Source organism: Cupressus sempervirens, chromosome 11 (assembly GCF_028749045.1).
Source record: "Cupressus sempervirens isolate cs-2001-9-10 chromosome 11, ASM2874904v1, whole genome shotgun sequence".
NCBI classification, from domain to species: Eukaryota; Viridiplantae; Streptophyta; class Pinopsida; order Cupressales; family Cupressaceae; genus Cupressus; species Cupressus sempervirens.
The window spans coordinates 589,160,684-589,177,969 of record NC_143128.1 but is presented as its reverse complement, the minus strand read 5'-3'; the positions used below and the strand labels follow the sequence as shown (position 1 = coordinate 589,177,969).

The 17,286-nt window shown below is 42.4% G+C and overlaps 1 protein-coding gene across 12 annotated transcripts in view; it reads left to right on the top strand.

Annotated features, from left to right (window-relative positions):
* Window positions 1–17,286, top strand: part of LOC149531042 (ankyrin repeat domain-containing protein 2A-like) — a 146,354-nt gene that overhangs the window by 40,821 nt on the left and 88,247 nt on the right. The gene's annotated exons all lie outside the window — the stretch shown is intronic.

Sequence of the window (17,286 nt, the reverse complement as noted above, 5' to 3'; positions counted from 1 at the left end):
ATTGGAAATAGGTTTTAACATTTGTCACCATGCATGGGCTGTTATATTATCTAATTCACTGAAGTGTGGAAGAATTGCTCTATCCATTTTACATATCATGTTTTTATTTGTGTGTTCCTTTAATTATGCAAGTGCCTAATGCCTCTTTGCTTCTTAAAATTTCCTAAATGGTACAACTCCCCTTACCCTAGGATCTAAATTTGTGTTTTAGATGTGTGGTTAGGTAGGATTCAAGGTTGAGTCATGTTGTTAGCAATTAAGTTCTGATGAGACTAGAAATGCTTAAATTTGCTCTATGGGGCAAAATGTGGCAAAATGCCAAAAATAGAGTGAGAAGTGTTCAGTGGAGGTCCTTAAGTGTTTTAGGTTCATTTTATAAGCATTGAAACCAAACTGGACAAGTTTGGAGGCCTAGATTGCAAAATTGCAAAAGTTGTCAAAATTGCTCATTGACAACTTTGCAATTTTTGCACTTTTTTAGGAAAGGACAAAATGGGTGGTTATATCTCGAACCAAAGGTCAAGGCGGTTAGGAGAACCTATATAAACACCTTCCAACTCATTTCTAAGGGTTGGTTATGCATTTGTACAGACAACACATGAGTGAAGGAGGAATTTTGTTGATAGAAAACATATTTTTGGAGAGTTCTTGAATAGTTGGATTGGTGTGCCTACTGTTTTGGTTGGATTAGTTTCTTGGATCCATGTTTTGATTCTATACTAGTTTTTTTGGTCACTAGTTGTCATTTAACCAAGTTTTGAAAATTATTTAGCTTTTGCTTTCTTGTTGCCCAGTTTTGAGCAATCAACATTCAAATAGCTATAGATTGAGTTTCCATGGTCAAAACACTATGGCTTTTGGGAATCAAGTGATAGCCTCTATAAATAATGTACATAGCCATTTTGGAGTTTGTGGAAGTCAAATAGCTATTTTTACAAGCGAGCCCTAGGCAAGCAAATGAAGGCTTGGCAAGGTGCAATGAGGCTTGTAAATGAGTTCTAGCAAGAACAGAGGATTGACACGTGCCGATGTTGAATGGGCAATGGTGGAGTAAGGTATTAGGTGTCCAAAAGCTAGAGGAGGAGGTTTGATGTTGAGTCTAGAGCATTTGGCAAGTGTTTTGCTATCATTGCCCTTGAAACCCTCAAAATAAGGGTATTCTGAAACTGTACAGTACGGACACTATGGAGGCTGGAAACCAAGAAAATATTCAACCCCTAGTAAATGTGGAACAATGTCTAATAGACATCTATAGGCCTTGTTAAGGATTTTTTCTAGGAGGGCTAATAGGGGCTCTTAGGGCTACAAGGACAAATGGGGCAATTTGGAGTTGTGGGTGAGCTAGACCTATTAAGTTGATGCAGAATTGCATGAGATGTGGTGAGAGCCTTAGAAGGAAGGTGCAAACTTGATTTTGACCCTCTAATGGCTTTTGGTGGAGTGTGGCCTATTGAGCCAAAAGATGCATAGTTGGGGTTTTGGCGTTAAAAGGAGTAGAAAGTAAATTGGTTGGTGAGTTTCTTGGACGAAGGGGATTAGGAGATCCTCTAGGTTGGGGTTAGAGAAGTAAACCTAAGTAGGCTAAAAAGTAGCCTTGATAGAGCAAGAAAAGCTCTAAGTGAAGAAGCTCCCCATCAATTTTGATGTAAGATCAGAGATATGCGAAGTACAATAGACAACAATAAAGAGGTTTTTGTATCTATCTCATTTTGTTTAAGGAATTGAATTGTATAATTGCGTGTTTGGGCAGTGGGCTCTTCTTGCATAAATATGTAATTGTATTACCAACTCCTAACAGAGTCAACATCCTTAACATGATTCTTTTGTTTAGTGAATCATTCTATGGGTGCAATCCCCATTGGGGTTTTCCCTTGGCCAGGGTTTCCCTAGTTAACAAAATATGGTTTTATGAGTTCTCTTTGTGTTTGGATTTATCTACTATTCAGCATTGTTGGTTTACTTTCATATTCATGTTGTAAAGTAATTAACAATATTCAGTTATGGGAAAAAGTTAGTAGAATACTGATTCACCTTCCCCCTCCCCCCCCCACCTTCTTAGTATTATCTATTTCTAGCACTTAACTTGTGAATTCATAGGTTGTGTAACTAAATATTGCGTACCTATTTTTTTGTATAAGTATAGAAGAATCAAGGTTATACTCTTTTTTTGTTTGGATTCTAGAATATGTTTTAGCACTGGTTATATTTGTGTGAATCCAAGGTCTGCCTACCTAGGTCTTGCAGAGCCTGAAAGGTAGAAGGAATTATTTCCTTGTTAATTGGTCTTGATGTTTAAACAAGTATGTTGAATATGGGAAGTAGCTACACTCTAGATGTATTTACTCTTATCGTTGGGTGGGTATTTATAATCCTATCAAATCAGGAGCCAACAAAATAGTGACTCTATTGGAGAAGAACTAATAAAATTATTTGTTAAAATGTGTTGGAATCTTTGGTGTTGTTTCTGCATATTCAATCACATGTTTCAGCTTTATTTTTCCCAACCAAGTCATGCAACAAAATTACAACTCTACTGGGAAAAGAATGAGAAAATCCATGTCTATTAATATTGAAAGTTGTGTTAAAAATTTATCTAGCATTCACATATGCTTCTTTCACATTGTAGTCCAGTGAGTTATTCATTGAAGTGCATAGAGGTGAATTGAACCTTTCATGGTGTGGGAAAGCCATTGTGAATCTTTGAGGGAGATTTATGCCATTTAGTTTTGTGTCATATGAGTATTTGAGACTTGTAAATCTTGTGCAAGTTTTAATTTAAAATTCAGTCCTAATTTCATATTGGGTGTCAACTCTTGTCTCTTACTAGTGCTACGAAGTTACTACAATATTTTATGTTGTAAAGATTTCAGTAAAATTGCACATGACACATGTTGGAGCTGCATTCTACTTTATATGTATGGGTGAGCTTCAACCTTATTAGAGTAAGAAGTAACTGCAATGTTCTGAAGGGAAAGCAAGTCTCTCATCTTGGAATCCATAAGCAAATGGAACATATCAAGTAAGTTACCATAATTCTGATTTTCAGCTTATTGAAGTCTATAGTTAAAGTATAAATAATGTTGAAAGTGAAGAGTTACTGCTGTAATTTTACATAAGATTTTTGTAGATGTGTATATATCTTTTGAGTGCAAATTTCTTGAATGAATTGGATATGGATCACCAATGTTGCAGAAGGTAGAGAGTCTTTTATGTTTCTTCTCTTTGGTAGAAAGAAGTTCTTCTGTTTAGTGATTTCAGCTCTAGGAAGAGAGGTTTTATTTAAAATGTGTTTACCGTACAGGTAAAGAAAATGAATGCATACAGACAATGAACACGAACAGTGGAATTATATTCGCAATAGTAGATGAATGATGATTTACAATGATCCTAGACGGGATATAAATACTACTGCCGAACCTTCTCGAGGGAGTCCGTTGGCCACAAATATTCTATCCGCTACAAACTATTTACCGACGACGTCGGCTACAGAATATAGAAACACCGCCGGACATCACCCCGTCGGCTACAGAATACAAAAACACCGCCGGAACCATCCAGTTGGCTAACACCATCCCCCCCAAAAAAACAGTCGTCTCTTGACGGCTAACAAAATTAGGAGACAACTTACAGACCACAGAAGAAATACTAGAGAGAAGGGGGCGTCCCAGAAGTGTGCTGCTAGCGACGTAACTCATACACCTGCTCTGTCCTGATGCGGAGATTTGTTTGAATCTGAGAATTAACTTCGACGGCTTCCTTTAGAAGAAGCGCCACATCCATGGCCTACGTCCGGGCTAACTCCATCTCATGCTCAGCGCGCATCCTTATCTCGAACCGTTGCCTCCATACCTTGCTTAGCCACGTCTCTCTCCTGCACCGCTGCTGCCAAATCTGCCAGTAGTGCTGTCCGCTCTGTGGCCCATGCTGCCTGTTGGTCGGCCAAGTCGGCAGCTAGCTTCTGTCTAGCCTCAATCTCAGCTGCCAATGATCTCTCTGCTGCAACTCTGCCTGCCTCCGCACGTCGACGACCATAGTAAACATCTTTGTATAGTCCCACAATCTCATGTGCTAGCTTCATCATAGGGGTATCACTGGGTCCCAACTCTGGCTCAGTGGCCCAATCTGCCAACATCTCAGTTGTCTCTGTCGCCGGCCAGCCCTTGTCTACAAAGCAATTCTGAAATCGCCGAGGACAAATCCCATGGATATACGCTCTAGTCAAGTGCCACTCCCTCCGCCGAGTCAGGGCCTGAATTGCCACATCGTGTCCCTTCTTCAATGCAGACTTCATAATCCTGAGGTAATCCCGACACCTGTCCTCATCCGACCCATAGTCCTTTACGAAGGCCTCCAACGACCATTCCGCATCATTGTTTTCCTCCTCATCAGCGGGAGCCATGCCCACATCCGGTGCCGCCTTCTCTGCTGTTGGCGCAACCACGGTATGTGGCATTCCCTCCTCCTGAAGCTGAGGCTCTGGTACTGCTGGTGATGTTCTTGAACGCCTAGGAGACTGAATGGACGGACCTCGCTTCGCCGGAGTGAGTCGGAACTACTGCCTCAGAAACTCACTAGCTCTATCCATCACCTCCGGTTGATTGGAATGCGCAAGCTCCATGTTCTTCTCCGGTACTGGCTGGGTTGACTCGGCCTTTGCTAAAAAAGATGATGAAATAGTGACCACTGCATCACAATCAATGACCTCCAACTGAACCTGCGGCTCAAACTCTGGCGATGGCAACTGTGCTCTTGGTGGGACTGTGACGGTGACATCTGTTGGTACAATTGGAATCACCTCCGCTACAGCTGTTGGTAATGACTCGGTGACTGTCCGTGGGACAACATCCGTCACTGCCTGTGGGACCACCTCCGTCACTGTCCGTGGGACATCTGCCTCCGCTGGAGGAGTCATAAGGACCGGGGCATGACGCTGACCAAATGCTGGAATGACTGTCGAAAAGGTAGTCAAGTGCGTCGAAGTTGAAAACTGAGGAGGGGTAAAGAATGTGGGCCCACTACCCGCTGCCTCACCATCAGCTTCCGTCGAAGTGCTCACCTCTTCTTCCATGGACTCAGCCTCGTCACTCATCGAAGTGCCCTCCCATCCATTATCTGTCTCTCCGGAAGCAGCCAATCCGCGGAGTACTTTCTTGTGACCTGATGCTGATCCTCCTGTATCTAAGTGTCGCCAGTAGAATACGGGAGGCTCCCCGTCTGCCAACTTGCCCCTTGGAGGAGCCTCAAAGCCATCCATTGGAATTTGACTAGCTGCAGCCTCTAGAAACAACCCGATGGCATGGTGCAGCATAAAAAATGTTCGGTGCTGAAGCGTCATGAATTCTTCCATCCTGTCGGCAAGTATTGAGGCCCAATCATATACCACTCCCTGCATGATACCATTCATAAACACAATCTGTGGCAATGCGATATCTGAGGCCCGGGTGGCGCTTGTCAACCTGCTCTTGATGACGTCCATGATACAACGCCAATGACCCTCTCGAATAAAGTCTCTGTGAAGCCCTCTGCACTTTCTCTTGAACCGCTGTCTCCCTTTCCAGGTTGTAAGGTCCCTGCACACTAGATCTATCCAATGCTCCTTCCGTTCCTGTGATAATTTATGATTCTTGATTTCCACTTTCCTCCCATCGGGGCCAGGGATGCCGAAGACCCTAGTGAAATCCCTAGGTTTAAAAGATACTGTCATCTGATGTTGCTTGTACAGGAATGTACTTGTTCTGCTCGGAGCGCTATATGTCTTTATCATGGTGCGCAAAACTGATTCGAACAATCGGATGGAAAAGATGGGAAATTGGATGGCCCAATGCACCTGTGCCCGCATCAAAATCTGTTTAATCTGGTCTGCCTCTGGGGTCTCCTGCCACCACTTCCGGCATTCGCTCCCACTGAGACTTTCAAACTGGATGGTGAGATAAGTGAGTTCCTCCTTGGTCTTCTGTTTCTTGTTGCTAGAACCGGAGGGGCCTGCAACTCGAATCCCCGATGCCAAAACTCTTGAATTCTTTTCCATATTGGCTGCGAACTGACTCTTCCACGGCTTCCGCTTGCCCCGCGGAAGAGGAGAAGACAAATCTTAATCAACAGTCCTTCCAATTAAAACAATACACAAACAACCCAACTTTGCCTTCAATAATTTCTAGGTGCAGAGAGTTCGTCCTGTGATTATTGCCAACACCCGCGTGTGATTGTTCCTCATTTTTCTGGTATTTTAATTCATGTAACCTCATCATTTGCATTCTGATCTGTTTGAATAGGACAGGAGCAATTGTCTGAATACCAACATTGCGACAGGAAACCAAAAATTTGTGAGGGATTAGGAGGCGCTGTAAATAAGTTTTTCTTCTTCGATGCACATCTGCCGGTCACCCGTGGAAGGGCTGGCCCCGTCCATTTGATTTACTCTGCCTTTAGGGCTTTTGTTGCGGCTTCCCTGACAAAAGGAGGAGAAAATAATGAATTTCCTTGCATCTCACCCGCGCTCCACTTCTTCCATTCACGATAGACATTTGATTATTTGTTTTTTTTGTATACCCACGGGCTTATTTTTGGCGGAGGAGAAACTCTAACTAGCAGAGAAGTTTTTTTTTTTCTAACCCGCATCCTTTCTTTTCTTACTCACGGCCTGGTGGAGGAATAATTGTTTTATGCCCGTGGACAGGTTGTTGCCCGCGGGGCTTATTTTAACCCGCGGACAGGCTGTCCGCGGGCCTTTCCTTTGTCGCTCGCGGACAGGCTGTTGTCCGCGGGCCTTGTCTTCTTCACCTGCGGGTCGTCAGTTGCCCGCGGGGCTTTGATTGTAACGCCCGCGGACAGACTGTTGCCCGCGGGGCCTTTCTGTCCGCGGGGCCCTCAATTTTTTTATTATTATTATTATTTTTAAAAATTTTTTTAAATTTTTATTTATTTTTTTCAAAATTCTAATACATCAAATAACAGTGGTACCTCCAAATGACGTCGCCGCGAGAGAGTCCTGTAATGACGACGCTGAAGGATTCAATGACGACGAGAACATTCTTGCGCGATATAGTTTCAACTTAGATCCGTTAACTAACTAAGCCATCTCTTGTCCGTCCAAGGTCGCCAGTTTGATTGCCCCAGTGTTACCAATCTCTCGGATCTGATATGGTCCAACCCATTGCACTTTGAATTTTCCTGGCTTGATTTCATTACAACCATCATACTTCAATACTAACTGTCCCGGCTGGAATTTGCTACGTTTGAGATGCTTATCATGCCAGAGCTTGCGTCTGTTCTGTGCCACTTCAGTGGCCCACTGTGCCAACAACCGTTTCTCCTCTAGTTTATTCAAATTATTCAATCGCTCTTGTAAGCTTTCGTCATCATCCAATTTGTTTTCCAACGCTATTCGGAGACTCGGAATCATGAATTTCATTGGGACCACTACTTCCTGTCCAAACATTAACTGGAATGGTGTGTGCCCTGTCGTCACCTTGTATGCCGTGTAGTACGCCCACAGGGCAGCGGGTAAGTTCTCCCAATCGGCACCTTCCACCACGCAGGATTTGTAGATGATGGATACTAGAATTTTATTGGTGGCCTCTGCCTGCCCGTTTGCTCTTGGATAGTACGGACTCGACAGTGAATGATAAATCTTGAACTGAGTGTTGAGCAGTCGAATAACATGATTAACAAAATGACCTCCCCTATCACTTGATAATTGTAACGGGATTCCATACCTTATGATGATCTGTTCATAAATAAATTTCGCGGTGCTGACGGCCGAGTTATCTAGTAATGCACGGGCCTCTACCCACTTGGTTAGGTACTCCATTGCAACAATGATGTATCGACACCGTCGACTCTTGCTCACCCTCAGTGGTCCAATGAAATCTAGTCCCCATCTCTCAAAAAGTTCCTGCGCATGAGAGGGTTGAAGTGGCATGAAATCTCTTTTCAGCGGCTTCCTGATCCGTTGGCAAGTGTCACATCCGACGACCCATCCCCGTGCATCATTGTACACCGTCGGCCACCAGAGTCCTGCGAGTAATATCTTCCGTGCAGTGGTGTCGGGTCCCATGTGTCCTCTCGCGAGACCCTCATGTGCTTCTTTTAACACCTGCGGTATCTCTTCTTCCAATACACACCGCCGAAGAGTATGATCCGGCCCCATTTTGTAGAGCAATCCATTGATCAATTGAAACGTACGACTCCTGATTATCAACTTGCGCCTATCATTTGGTGACATCCCCGTGGGAAACTGTCTTGTTGACCGGTTTCGGCAGTACGCCAATCTAAAACAGCTGTGCATCAGGGAAGTCATCATTCACACCCTCCGCTGGTTCCCCTGTTCTGATCCGCGACAGGTGGTCGGCACTGACATGTTTCTTTCCTGGCCGGACAATGATTTTGAAAGTGAATTCCTGCAACAGTAGTTACCATTTGCTGATCCTCCCTTGGATGACGGGTTTGTTAATCATGTACAACAGGGCCTGGTGATCAACATAAAACACAAACGGTGTAGCAAGCAAATAATGACGGAATTTTTACACAGCATAAACCATTCCCAACGCTTCTCTTTCAGTCATGCTGTAGTTCTGCTCGGGCTTTGAGAGCAACCAGCTGGCCAAGTATATTGGATGATCCGGTCCGTGATTACCAGTTTGTACTAGGGTCGCGCCGATTGCATAGTTGGAGGCATCCACATAAACATGAAATTCTTTATTCCAGTTCGGATATGCCAGGATGGGTGCCGTAGCCAGTTGTACCTTCAACCCTTCAAATGCCTCATCCTGCTCTTTATCCCATCTAAATGATTCTTCCTTGCAGGTTAACTTATCTAACGGTTGGGACACCTTGGCAAATTTTTTAATAAACCTCCAATAATAACCTATATGCCCGAGAAAAGATTTTACCTCCGTCACATTAGTAGATGGTTGCATTTCAAGAATGACTCTCACCTTGTCGGGATCCGTCTTTAATCCTTCCTTACAGACAATGTGTTCGAGCAGTCTGCCGTGCGGAACCATGAATCTGCACTTCTTGGGATTCAGTGCTAGCCGGGCCTTGCAACATCTCTCCATACACTCACCAAGTGCTGCCAGGTGTCCGTCCTCCGTGCTAAATATTGACCAATCATCCAAGAAGGCTTTGAAATTTCCCACAGACATCTTGTCGAAGATATGCAGTATAATCCGCTGGAATGTGGCCGGTGCATTATACAACCCAAAAGGCATTCGGTTGTATGCGTAGACCCCATCTTCGACAACAAACGTTGTCTTCAACTTATCCTCCTCTGCTATAGAAATTTGATTGTATCCGGAGAACCCGTCCATAAAAGAGTAGATTTCATGTCCTGCAACCTCCTCTAGAATGCTATCTGTGAAAGGAAGCGGAAAAGGATCTTTGATCGTCACTGCATTTAGGCATCTAAAATCAACGCATATCCAGATCTGAATAGTATCCTTCTTCAATGAAATGACTATCGGTAACACCCATTCACTGGTCTGTTCCTTGAAGATAATGCTAGCTTCCAGCATCCGGTTGATTTCCTCTGTAACCCGTGCGGCATAGTTCTTGTTCATCCTGTAAGGTCGCTTTCGTACAGGTACAGCTCCGTCCACCAGCGGGATGCGGTGCACACACAATTCCGGTAGTACTTCTTTGAGGTCCTTGTATGTCCATGCAAACACATCCTTGTAGTCCATAAATATCTTGAATGTCGTGGCCTTGAGTACTGGATCCTAATTATCTCCGACTAGTATGTTCTTCGGCTCTGCCTCGTCCCCCAAATTCATTGTTTGCAGCGTAGCTTCATTATACTTGATTGTCTCTCCTTCACTGAATGCATGGGCGGGTGTAACATCCAACGGTGCCTCCCTCTCCTTTACTTCACTAAACTCCTTCGAATATTCGTTCTCAATTGACAGAACATTGCAGCTGTGAAATAATTCATAGTCCTCCATTTGCCAGTGGTAGAGACCGTTGACGGAATCCAAGTCGTCATCCGTTGTTCCCCCGTCCAATCGGAGGACGCCCTCCTGATCCGGTTCCATCCGTTGTCTACCTTCGTCCTCCTCTCCCTCAGAATCTGACGACAAGGCCTCTTCCCCTACCATTTGGGTATGCAGATCAATGACGAATCGACGACCTTTACTTTCAAGGGATAAAATGTTCTTCTTCCAGTCGTGTCGAGCTCTTGCTTCGATAAGCCACCCACGGCCTAGGATGGCGTCATAGCCTTTCCTTTTCAATGGAATCACCACGAAATCCATCAAGAACGGCTGGGTGCTAATGGTTACCGGCTGTGCCATGAGAATACCCAGAGGTTTAATACCATGTTGATCGGCGGTCAGTAGCTGAAACCTTGAAGGCCACAATGTCGGCTGTCCAAGTTTCCTCCAGGTTTCTTCTGGCAATAAATTTACGCCGGACCCTCCGTCCACTATGGTGTTTGTGAGAACATGTCCAAGTATCCCCATCTTGACAACTGCAGGGTGCCGTCCGAATGTCAGCGCCAACAACATCTGCTCTTCTCCTCTCGTAACAATTTCCTTTTCTTTTTGTTGACTCGGTTCTCCTGGTGACTTTTCCTTCTCGAGGCTTGATTCTCTTGCCATATTTGAAAGAGCAGATCGAAGTTGGGGCATGGTGAGAAGCAAATCACTTACCTTTACTTGCACCTCCGTTTGCCAAATTTGTCGTACTATGTTTTGTTCTACGGAACTCCTCGCTGAAGTGCCGACAGTGTCTGGAGGTGTTACTGCTTGAGATACTTTTCCAACCTCCGCCCGTGCTGCCGCAAATTTCTTCTTTTCTTCGGCAAGGTCCGGATATTCTTTTGCTTGTTGCCGCGTAATTGCCAGAACTTCTTCCTCATCCGCTCCAACAGTGATCAAGTTCACTCCAGATTTTGGACATTTTGAATTGTCGTGATCGCCGGGTCCACACCATCGGCACAATAGTTGAGGTGTATTTGCTGTTGGACATTCCCGCGCAAAATGCCCCCACAAGTTACATGCTCGGCACTGAATAAACGGCCGTTCGTGTGCATCATACTGGATCCGGCTTCTGCTCGTATTGGTATTGTTATTGTTGTTGTTATTCTGTCCACGCCGATTATTCTTGTATCCTCCAGATGTAGCGCCGACGACATTCGTGTTTCCGCTACTACCTAACGGGGAAGCCTCTTGTGTGAGAAGCACCTGCGGAGATCCTCTTGTTTTCATGTTAAAGGGGCAGTCTTTTGTCGAATGGCCCATGATCTGAAAAATATCACAAAATTGGTTCTTCGGACACGATCCTTTAGTGTGAGCGTCGGTCTTACATTTCGTGCAACACAGTGCACTACCTTTTGGCTCCTTCTGCATATTTTTAAACTCCTTCATCATTCGAACCATATCCTTCTGTAAGGCACGACCCTTTTTGCTACTACCTTCGTCGTCGCTACTATCATCTCCAACAGATTCTTTGTCATCAGAATCAGAGGAGCTAGTTTTCTTCTTCTTTGTCTTGCGTGCACTTTCAAGGTCCAGGGCTCTGTTATAAGCATCCACATATGACGACGGTGGCACAATTTTCATTTTCCTCCGCAACTGCGAGCGTAGGCCGTCCACAAACCACCTTTTCTGTAATCCGTCCGCCGGCTTGCTTTCCATTTTGTTTATTAAGTCTTTTAATCTCCTGGCGTAGATGCGGACAGTTTTGTGCTTCCCCTGTTTCCTATTGAAAATCTCTGCTACAATTTCATTATCGTCCCGCAAGAGTTTAAATTCTGCTAGGAACTCCTCTTTAATCTTATCCCAGGTATCCAGCTTCTGCGGATCCATATCCGAAAACCAATCAATTGCGACACCCCGTAGGGTTGCCGGAAATTGCTTGGCCCATTCGTCGGCATCTGTGATTCCATTTGGCCATCAGATCGTCTCACATGTCTTACAATGTCGGATGGGGTCGGCTGTACCATCGCCTTCAAATTTCGGCAGCTTTTCTTTGGATCCCGCCATAACACTGGAGGTCTGCACTCCTACACTGGCGGTCGACACTCCCACACCGGCGGTCAACACTCCCACACCAGCAGTCTGAACTCCCACACCGGCGGTCGGTACTCCCACACTGGCAGTCTGAACTCTCGCACAGACAGTCTGAACTCCTGCACCGGCGGTTTGCACTCCTGCACCGGAGGTGTCGACAGTTGCGAACTTTGGTGAAGAAGAAGGATCCTCCGAAATTGTTTCTGGCAGAAGTCTATCCTGGACGAAGAGGTCACTCCACGCTCGTGCTCCGTCGGCACTGCGAGCCGTGCAAGTTGATGCTCTTCCGCCTGAGTTTTCCTCCCTTGGCGAACACAAGTTCAAGAACTCCTCCCGTGCTTCTTCCACCAATTCCACCTGCTGCCGAGTCTCCTCCAGCAATTCTTCTGCGCTTCAGTGTCCTTCGGCAATCTTCTGAAATCTCCGTCGCCGTTCGGCCTGCTGTGCCAGAATTAAATGTTCTTGTGCAGTACGGATTCCATCTTTTCCCTTAGCCTTATTTCGATCCTTGTTAAGCTGATTTGGCATTAATCTTCATTCCGCCCACCTTCCAGATTCATAAGGCAACGACGCCAAATGTTTATCGTACAGGTAAAGAAAATGAACGCATACAAACAATGAACATGAACAACGGAATTATATTCGCAATAGTAGATGAATGATGATTTACAATGATCCCAGACGGGATATAAATACTACCGCCAAACCTTCTCGAGGGAGTCCGTCGGCCACAAATATTCTATCCGCTACAAACTATTTACCGACGACGTCGACTACAGAATACAGAAACACCGCCGGACATCACCCCGTCGGCTACAGAATACAAAAACACCGCCAGAACCATCCAGTCGGCTAACAAAATGGATTTGGACCCCAAGTCTAAAAGTAGTTTACCAAGCTATGAAAGTGTTTGTGAATAAATTGCCATGATAAAAGGGGAGCTGAAAAGGTTATGCATATTGAAAAATCTATAAAAGAGATTGAGAGTAATTTGTTTGAAAATGGTTACCGTAAAGGATCTCTTGATACTGATAATGCTGACACTCATAGTGAGTGTGATGAACCTTATGATGATAAATGTCTTGTAGCCATTTAGAATAAGATTTACAGTATGTAGAAGATGAATGCATGAATGATAATGTTTCTCATACCAGCATGTATGTGGAAAATGAGGAGTGTAATAGTAGTAAGGATAATTCTTCTTGTGATGAGTATAATTGTGACGATTTGTCAAGTATTGAAGTTGCATGTAGAGAGGGGGAAACATGTTGTGATAATGCCCCTTATTTTTCAGATTGTTCAACTAATGAGTTTTTTGTATTAAATGTTTCACTCCAGCCAAGAGAGAAAAACTTATGATGAAGTCTTATTAATAGTGATGATACTTCAACTTTGTTAGAGCATGAATTTGAAAGATATGCATCTAATGGTAATTGAAAGTTTTTATTACCAACTTGTGTAGGTTTCAATGAATATGAAGACAATACTATGATTGTAAGGTATGATGCATATCCTGGTCCTCTTACATTTATATGTCATCATATACATTGTGATGAAGAAACATAATCACGAGGCTCATTCCCTTGTAGAAGCCTCTACCACAATGACATTACCTCTAAACCATGCAAATGATGGTGAAATGGTTCCCAACCTTGAAACACTATTATAAGCATTTGATACTTGGGATCATCACAGGGAGACTGTGCCAATACTTGAAACACTCTTATAAGAAAATACAAATACAATACATGACAACAATATCCTCAATGCTATTTATGGGCGGATTCATCTCATCGTACTACCTTGGTGTATTTTCCTTGGGTGTGATAGATGGTTTTGGTAACTTTGATGCAAAGGATCTGTCATTATTTTCTCAATGGTTTGAGCTTATGTCTTTCCCATTTTGGGAATGGTTCTTAATGTTATTGATTGAATTATCCATGTTTTGTAAGGTCGGGAGAAGTACTTGCCCAATTCTTTCATTTTGTTCCATTAATGCTTCCATAAACGTTTTCAAATTATTTTCCATTAAATCTCATGTCTTATTGCTTTGAGTGTGCTTGGACTTTCTTGTAGTTTCTTTCTTTCGCTTTCAAAGTGTAATGTTACCATTTTTGGCGAGCTCCTATAGTGGAATGAGTCAAATCATTATAATGACCCTCGTGAGCTAACAAGGTGATATGGGGGGTCTCAGTTATGGACTTCCTATTTTTATTAAGTAAAATTTAGGTAGTTGCCATATTCGGCAGTGTAGATGGCAGCGTTGGCAATTGGCCATCATCTACATCAAGTGGGGCTATTTATTGCACGGGTTCATATTTATTAATTATTTATCAAAATTTCATTATTTTAATAGCATTTTATTATAATAATGCTATAAAATGATGTTGTGTTGGTGAAGTTCCTTAAGTGAAGTTGCATTAGGGAAACTTTGTGCCTATTTGGGTTATAAATATGAGCCCATTTGATGAGAAAGGCTTCCAATTATCTATTTGCTTTGGTTGTTTTGGTGAGAATTTTTTTGAGCTTGATGATTTCGATGCACTTGCTGAAGTATAAGGGTTTGATTCTGAGTTTGTCTTGCAATTTTCTGTTAAAGTAAAGCAAATTGTAACTACTTCTTGAAGTGCGTCTATTGTAGCTGAGTTTTGAACTTATGAGATTGTGGATGTCCTTCCTTACTGTATTCCAGTGGCAGGGAAGGAGAATTCTGAAGCAATTTAATTATCTGCAGATTGGTTTCAGAGTAATTACAAATTGGGATACTAGTGTTTCAAGTTGTGTTGTTTGGAGATTGCTACCAACTTGGGCTTTCTTCCTTGGCAAATCGATCTTGTGTTTATGCAGTGCCGAGGTGACTATATATTCTAAAAATTGACATTGTGGTTGTGTCTTTTGGGGCATTGTTTGGCATACAGCAATTAGACACCGTTGCTGTGAGGAATGATATTGGCATTGGGCAGGTTGCAATTAGGATTGGAGGCCTACAATTCATTTTTTGTGGCCCACGTTTGCTTTAATGGGGCCTGCAATCTGATTCAGTGTGGCTGCATTTCACATCATAGGGCCTGCATTGCAACTTTCTAAGCCTGCGATCTCTTTAGGTGGCTATTTTACATGATTAAAGCTTAATGTGGGTTGGTGGAGTAACTTGAAGGGATCTTCTGTTGTGTAGTTTCCAGGTTCTTAATTTATAAGTCATTCTATGTTACATAAGCTCAAAAATATAGCTGGTAGGCTTCAAATTCTGAATTTCTTGGAAGCATAGAAACCAGTGGCATAATAAGGCACTAGTCTACAATTCGATTCCATTCTCATTATATTGTTGTATGGTTTGTCAATAAATGAATTCAAAGATTGGTGAATCATTTCAGACTTGTGTATAAGTGTATATATTTATGCAAAAATTATGAAGCCAAAATCAACCTAAATTTGTGATCAATTGCGGCATTTTCTGATTTTGTGTTTGAAATTTTAAATATCATATGTTCAATGGTAACTAGGTTGCTTGCCAAGTGTCTGACAAAATGTCAAACAACCAAATAGTAAAGAAAAACTAGTGTTGTTTGAGCTATAACTATTAGGGGTTTATGATAGTGGTATCAATAGCATGGATAGACACCTCAAGCCTAGTAGTTCTAGGAGTTGGTGGAAAATAGTGAGAAAATAAATGCCTTGAGGGAGAGTATGGAGAGACTTAAGCTTCATCAGAGGAGATTGGAGGTGAGGTTGTCGGATCTAGTGATGGTAGATAGAGCAGCGAGATACATGGTTTCCACTTTTAGTAGATCGACACTGAGGATGCAGGGAAGAAGGAGTGAGTTCTCTCCAACAGGCATTCATGATGATGAACCTTTGGTTAGTACAACAACTAGTCCAATCTGTAGTGATGACAATGAACTTATTTCACAAGGAAATGTGGATGTTTTAGTGTCATTGATGGTCAATGGCATTGGGCTTCAATAGCTTGAGGCCACCAAGGTTTGCACAAGTCATTGCTTTCGGTTTTCCCTTCGATTTGATCTATCGTAGGGCTTAATCGAAGTTGACAATCAAAAGATATGACCAATTTAGTGCCCAAAAAGTTGACCTTTTTGATGCAATTGCATGAATAAAAAATTTCATGTTATATTTTAAATTTGACATTCACTTTTTGAAAAATATAACTTAAATTCATTTTATGTTATGTTTTTAAGTTACTTTATCTTTTAATTTTTCACTTAAACTAACTATAGTGCACTTTATGTTATATTTTTAATTTAATATCTCCATGTTTAGCAGGGTCCTACAATTGGTCAGGTTAGTTCACCATTGCGACCCTCGCGAGCGGATAGTGGGATTTGAGGGTCTCAATTGTGTGGTTATAGGCTTTCGAGTAGCGTATAGTGTGTTTGGCTCCGTTTGAGGGGCTTACTATTTATAGTAAGTCAATTTGTTGGTTCCGATGAGCTCATTTGAGTTAGAGGAGTGTCTATTTATAATAAGTCACCCCATCAGGTTCATTCATCATTTTTCATCATCAGGATCACTTTGGTGTTGTTAGATTTTGATTCTGATGCTTCTTAAGTTGTTTTCCAAGACGGGTGAATTATTGTTATTATTCATCTAAATACGCTAAGGTTGCTATTTTTGTTGGTATTGTTGGTTGGTCACTCCAGTATTGTAGCTCATTGGAACTGGGACAAAAAGTTTTAAATTGTGGGAACAAAAAACAATGGCCTTACATGTTAGAATATCAAGTTATGGTGGAAAATGTCATTTTTGGAGCCAAAAGCAATTAATAAATTAGAGTATGACACTTTATTATATTTTAATGTTGCGTGTGGAAAGCTTCTTAATTGAAGTTCATTTGAGAAATTTTGTGCCATTTGGAGATTATAAATATGAGCCCATTCGATGAGTAAGGCATCCAATTAAATATTATTTTTCTCTTGTTGTCTTTGTGACACTTCTGAAGTTCTGAAATTTTGTGCCCTTGCTGAAGTATAAGGGTTTGGGATCTACAACTGAAGTATTGTCGATTCAATTATGAGTTTTCATTTTGAGGATTACATTTGCAGTTGTGCTGAGGTATACAATTGCCTTTTTCTCCTACTTTATTAACTGTTGCTAAGGAGAAGTTTAATTTTCTTGTTGCTAGAGATTGTTTTCGAATTTGTGAAGGCATTCAATGGAATTGTTATAACAAATTGTGTGCTAGTTAATTTGGAGTTGGTTGGGTACCATTTATATTTGTTGTCGGGCATTATTTTCTATCTGTACTTTGGGAGCAACATAT